Genomic DNA, 6705 nt, shown 5'->3' with positions numbered 1-6705 from the left:
ATAGAGTGAGAATATGAGATAAATAGATAAAGAAATATAGATAGATCAAGAGATAAATAAGGAGATATGGAAAGGATGAAAGGAGAGACATACAAAAGGATACATACATACTTAACTAATCTTCTATACCCCTACGATGTGATTGCTAGTATACTATGCTTCTTGTATTACATTTCTATGCACTAGTGATTATAGGGAATGTTATGTTGCAGGTGAGAAGTCAATGATAAAGAAGAGGTATGTGTATCTCGTGGAGGAAATACTAAAGGAGAATCCTAATCTGTGCACCTAGTTGACCCCTTCGTTGGACATTCGATAGGATATGCTGGTGGTGGAGGTGTCGTGGTTGGGTAATGAGGCGGTGTTGGAATGAACTTCTGCCATGTCCTCTATTAGAACTCTGAATGGATTGATTTGTTCTCTCTTCTTGATTTGGACTTCCACATCCATCTATGCTTCTACCTCTTCCTCTTCCTCTGTAGTTTGATCTTCCTCTTCCTCTGCCAAAAGATACCTGCGATCTAAATGCATTCTCCAAAGAAGAATTGTTATTTCTGTTCATTCTTGGTTCATGAGATAAAAGTGAGCCCATCAATTCATCAATAGATAGGATTGTCAAATCTTTAGATTTTTCAATGGCAACAACAATGGCATCAAATTTTCTAGGCAAACAATGAAGTATCTTTTCAACAACTTTTTGATCTATCAAATCATCACCATATGATCTAATTTGATTAACCACATTCATTACTTGATTTAGAAATTGATCAACTGAGTCTGAATCTTTCATACACAAATTTTCAAAATCACACCTTAAAGTTTACAATTTAGCAATCTTAACTTTTGATGTCCCTTGATATGTTGTTTCTAAAATATCCCATGCAATTTTAGACTTTTTAGCAGCAAAAACCTTAGGAAAAATTGATTCATCTAAAGATTGTTGAATTAGAAACAACGCTTTAGCATCCTTTTTCATGTTATCTTGTAATTTATCCTTTTCATCTTGTGTTAATTTAGACTCATCTTGTGGTTCAATAAAACCCTTTTCAATAAGATCTCATATGCCTTGAGAACAAAATAGTGTCTTCATTTTTATAGCCCAAAATTCATAATCTTTACCAAAAAATATTGAAATTTGTGGTTGAGCTATACTACTTCCTGAAGCCATATTAATACACAGTTACAACTACACCTTGCAATTTTAAACTTTGCTTTACAAAGAAAATCCACCAAACAAGTCTAAGCCAATGACATATAGCTTAAACAAACAACATTATAATGCTTATTTTCCCCTTTTAACAATTTTTTTTTTTATCATTAGACTTCACTCCAAGAAATCAGCTCATACCTTCTTCAAACATTATACTGGGATCTTTTCTTCTCTCAATCTTTGGCAGCCACTAGTCTCCAACTTTAGAAGCTGATAATGATCTGCAATCAAGAAAACATTAGAAGCTTCATTCACTGCTACAGCAGTTATACATATCAACACATAATTCTTTTCTTCCTAGGCCCAGCTCTTCATGCTCTGGTACCATGATAAAAATGAAGAAATTAAGGGGGAGTGTTGGCAGTATTAATTTCTCCCACCATCCATAGCCGCAGAGCCATCCACAGCCATAGACAAATAGCCGCATACAGCTGCCCAAGATCATTTCAGAATCAGTCTTCAACTACCAGTAATTGCATATATTAATTGATATATATATATTAATATTATATGGCATGCAATACATGTGTTTGATATTCTAGAGAGTTCGCAGACCTCTATAAATAGAGGCATTATGTAAAGATTTGAGTATCAGATGTTTATCTGATCATGGTGGATCAGTAGAGCCCATTTTGAGTTTCTCATGGTGGATCATGAGTGGATGGAATGTTGTAGCATTCTATGGATTTGTAATAGATTTCAGATATGCTAATGAGTATGAAGTGTTGTAGCACAACTTGATGTCTTTGTGTTTTGCTTATTGATTTGAATGTTTATCGTTGCATTCGTGTTTGTCTTTGATCCACTCTATCCACCTCCTTCAAGTGGTATCAAAGCTAATGGAATATGATCCTAGAGATTGTGGAGAGCTCAAGAAGTTTAAAATCGGTGAAGAGTGTTGTGGCAACATAGCCCAACAAGCAATGGCATTTGAAGTTATCTTCTGCAAGAATAAAGAGAAGAACAAGTCAAGAGATTACTATGAGAAACAAAGAAGCTATGAAAAGAAGAAAGCCAAAGTTGAAGTGTGTTTGAGTTAGTTTTGTGTGACACTATCATTCATAGATTAGAAGCATGTGGAGCATCTTTGTGCAAGCGGGAGTGCCAAAGAATGCATACACTTGACATGGAAGATATTGATCATGGAAATTTTTATTATGTTTGTGTTTGCAATATGTGTGCTAGTTGTTATGCATTAGTTGTTAAAGTTAAGTTAGTTATCTTAGGTGTAATAAAAGGTGAGATGGTGTGCTAAAGCTTGTTGTCATAGCGCAAAGGTCTCTGTGTGTGCTGATTTGGAGTTTAAGTGTTGTAATCTGGATGAAAAAATGTTTAAGGCTTTGTCATATCAAATGTGGTCATGTAATAGTAGATTTCTGAATTGATATCCCTCAATCAAGTGATGGAGATTGAATGAGAATTGCTTGTTAATAATCTATTGTAACGGGTGCATTATCGGTTGTACCCGACACCCTAGAGTTTGACTAAATGTATTGATGAACCATGTATCTGAAAAAGATTCCTATAGAACTGGCAAGTACAGCGGTTGGGCACCCATGTATCTTGGTAGATGGATTTCTTTTCATATGGACTCAATAATTAGTTTGATGCAGATACAAAAGAGAAAGGCCCAGAGTGAGGATAGTTTCCCTATAGTGATGATTCGTGGTCATTAGAACCAATGAGTGCTTGGTTTGTAAACCATTTGAGTGCAAAGTTTATGGTGATCTTGAAACCATATTTGTGATGTTTGAGAAGTTTGTGGTAAACTTTAAACCACTTTAGAATTGCATTGGTTAGGGGTAAGCCGTAAAACCCGAAGTAATTATAATGAGGAAAAACAATATAAATGCAGTAGCATTAGTGGAAGAAATTAAGGGGGAGGAAGAAATTAAGGGGGAGTGTTGGCAGTATTAATTTCTCCCACCATCCACAGCTGCAAAGCCGTCCACAGCCACATACAAACAGCCGCATACAGCCGCCCAAAGTCATTTCAGAATCAGTCTTCAACTACCAATAGTTGCATATATTAATTGATATATATTAATATTATATGTCATGCAATACATGTGTTTGATATTCTAGAGAGTTCTCAGACCTCTATAAATAGAGGCATTATGTAAAGATTTGAGTATCAAATGTTTATCTAATCATGGAGGATCAGTAGAGCCCATTTTGGGTTTCTCATGGTGGATCATGAGTGGATGGAATGCTGTAGCATTCTATGGATTTGTAATAGATTTCAGATATGTTAATGAGTATGAAGTGCTGTAGCACAACTTGATGTCTTTGTGTTTTGCTTATTGATTTGAATGTTTATCATTGCATTCGTGTTTATCTTTGATCCACTCTGTCCACCTCCTTCAGGGGGTTGCCAAGGCGATAAAGGAGTGGGGACGGCCAAAGTCGGAGATTACTCACCTTATCTTCTGCACCTCCAGCGGCGTCGACATGCCCGGCGCAGACTACCAGCTCACCAAACTCCTCAGCCTCCGCCCCTCCATGAAGAGAGTGATGATGTACCAGCAGGGCTGCTGTGGCGGCGCCACCACTCTCCGAGTGGCGAAGGACACCGCGGAGAACAACAGGGGAGCTCGAGTTCTGGTGGTGTGTTGTGAGATCAACGCCATCATATTCCAGGGCCCCTCTGAAACGCAACTGGGTAATATGCTTGTACAGGCTCTTTTCGGCGACGGCGGGGCGGCGGTGATCGTTGGAGCAGACCCCGTTGACGAAATAGAGAAGCCCATTTTCGAGCTCGTCTGGACTGCGCAGACGATTCTGCCGGAGAGCGAGGGAGCCATCGAAGGGCCTTTGAGAGAGGTGGGGCAGATATCACTACTGGTGAAGGAAGTGCCGGGGCTGGTGTCGCAGAACATCGAGAAGGCTCTGGTGGAGGCGTTTGAGAAGTTAAACATATCTGCCTGGACCGAGCTCTTCTGGGTTTCTCACCCTGGAGGGCCTGCAATTCTCGATCAGGTGGAGTCGAAGCTGGACTTGGATCCGAAGAAGTTGTGGGCGTCGAGGCAGGTGCTTAGAGAGTATGGAAACATGGGGAGTGGCTCCGTGCTGTTCGTTATGGACGAGATGAGGAAGTCGTCCAAGGACAAAGGATGTTCGACTACGGGAGAAGGGCTGGACATGGGCGTTTTGTTTGGCTTCGGGCCGGGTATCACCGTGGAGACGGTTGTTCTCAAGAGTGCTCCTCTCTAGAGATTGGCATTTTTGTGGACGAGTCTGTTGTGGAATAATATGATTGGATGTGTGGGCATATTATGATAAATATGCTGCCTGGATTATGATTATGGTTATTAATTGGGTTTATGTGTGGTCTTTTTAATTGTATTATTAGTAAGTGATATTAGATTTTGACAATTTATATTAATTAGTTGATATGTTTTTTTTAATGTCTTTTAAACAACCTTTAAAAAATTGTAAAACCATTTTACAATAAAATCCTTTTACATTAAGAAAATGACTTTCAACATTATATATTTCTAATTTTATTTTTTTTAACTCTTTTTACTTTTTTTTTATACAATAAAATAATCATTACTAATTATCTCTATATAAATTAAAAATTCTACCAAAAATTGCACATAATGTAGCGTATACATTATTCATAGTCATGGTGATCGCATTCAGCATCTGACTCGACTCGACTCAATCGAATGTCAATGTGACAAATAAGCAAAATTGAAGTTGAGATTGTGATACTTTTTCTTGATCAGACAGAAATTTTTATGGAATGATAAGACGAACTTAGGGATTCAAGATAAATTTTCAACTGCACTTGTTTTAATTCCAATTCAAATTCCTCGCAGAATTCAATAGAGGCGTTCACTTCCTGCCCATTATTGGAGGGTCAAATCTTAATTAAATTTGAATAAGCAAGAAAAAGTTTTGAGAGAGCACCGAAGATAATTAGTAAAGATTCTAGGAGCCGCATATTCATTGCATCTATTATAGGTCTTCTCACCCTTATACAAAGTTTAGGAAGGTGGATTTCTCCTCCAGACTGAGGCCAAGTATTTTGAGAAAAAATTGCAAGTTGACCAATCACCAAATATAGACGAATCATTCAAAGCAGATAAGACACGAACACGGAAGAAAAGTGCTCAGTTGGATCTTACCATCCAGATTCAAAAAAAAAAAAAACAATCCTAAGAAAAATTATGTGCAACTGTCCAAGGCATGTGATCTGCTATATAACCTACAGAGTAATTTTAGAGCAATCAAATTACAATCAAAGGAAAAATCAGCTCAAGAATTATTATTTAGAAGCCTATTCAGGAGAGGCCTATGCAAGCTCACTAAAATCTCTAAAGTTTTTTCTGCCAATCAACAAGGTTTTCTCTCCTCTTTGAATATTGATCGTCTTTTGGTTTTGTTTTAGGTTAAAAATTATCAAATTGTTTTTTTTTTAATATTTGTTAGAAGATGATCTTATCTTTATATAGTAGAGTGTTCTAAAGAATTTTATTTGTGGAATCTAGTAGGTTACTATAACTTTGTCATTTGATTTGTGGAAATTCAAGTTTTTATGTTTTATTTGCGTAAATTAATGCTTTTATTAAAACTAAAAAATAATTCTAATTTTCCATGGTACTGAAGACAATGCACTCATTTTTTGTAAACAAAGTATGCTCTACCCTTCTCTCAATCCATGAAACTACTTCTAAAGTACAAGGAATCTAAGGAAAGATGGATAGAGGTATGATCTGGTAAACCTAAGAGGGATAGATCAAATCACTTCGGAGGGAAAAAACTTAGACCTCTAGATAGGTTCCCTAAAAATAATGGAAGAAGGTGTCAAAATCAATCTAATGCTTTAGTCCCCTTCAGAAGATTGATCCAATAGAATTTGATACTCATCCGACCCGATCTTATAGATTAGACAGGAGAAAGGAATCCTTGTCTCAAGGATCTATGACAACTTTAAATTGTATCAAGGAAACAAAGAAAATGGATTGTGAAGTGATATACCTATTAGAACATGAGATTAATTATGTTCAAAGAAGATGCTAGAATTGAGGACTTTTTGCGCTATGGATAGGCCCTAGTATGGAGGTGTGTTCTATTGCTAACTGGCTTTAAAATATTCTAGGAAAATAGGCCAACCTAACAAGTATGGATCTAATATAAGCTCCTATACAGGGAAACCCTAGTTCTAAATGATTACCCTATAAAATTTCTAGAATGGAACCCATTCTTTGATCCCAAAAAATTAGCAAAATTTTAAGTAGAAAAAGCAATCCTTCTTCCTAATCTCCCGATTGAACTTATGGTTAAAGATACACTCAAAATAAAAGGTCACAAATTAGGATCATATGTAGGGTTGGGATAACTTAATATTGCTTGCATTAGTCCAATTATTATAGTTAGAGTGTATGTTAATGTAGTTGAATTCAAGACCCTAGATATTAATGTAAATGGTAAAATTATCTCTATCAATCCAAGACTTGTTGAGGTTCTTTTTAGAGTAGAACCAGTCT

The 6705-nt window shown here is 36.6% G+C and overlaps 1 pseudogene; it reads left to right on the top strand.

Moving 5' to 3' along the window:
• Positions 1-220: 220 nt before the first annotated feature.
• Positions 221-4423, top strand: LOC149577911 (chalcone synthase-like; annotated as a pseudogene).
• Positions 4424-6705: the final 2282 nt, after the last annotated feature.

This window comes from Cupressus sempervirens, chromosome 1, assembly GCF_028749045.1.
Source record: "Cupressus sempervirens isolate cs-2001-9-10 chromosome 1, ASM2874904v1, whole genome shotgun sequence".
NCBI classification, from domain to species: domain Eukaryota; kingdom Viridiplantae; phylum Streptophyta; class Pinopsida; order Cupressales; family Cupressaceae; genus Cupressus; species Cupressus sempervirens.
Note: the sequence above shows the minus strand (reverse complement) of the source record. Positions and strands in the feature narration are given on the sequence as shown.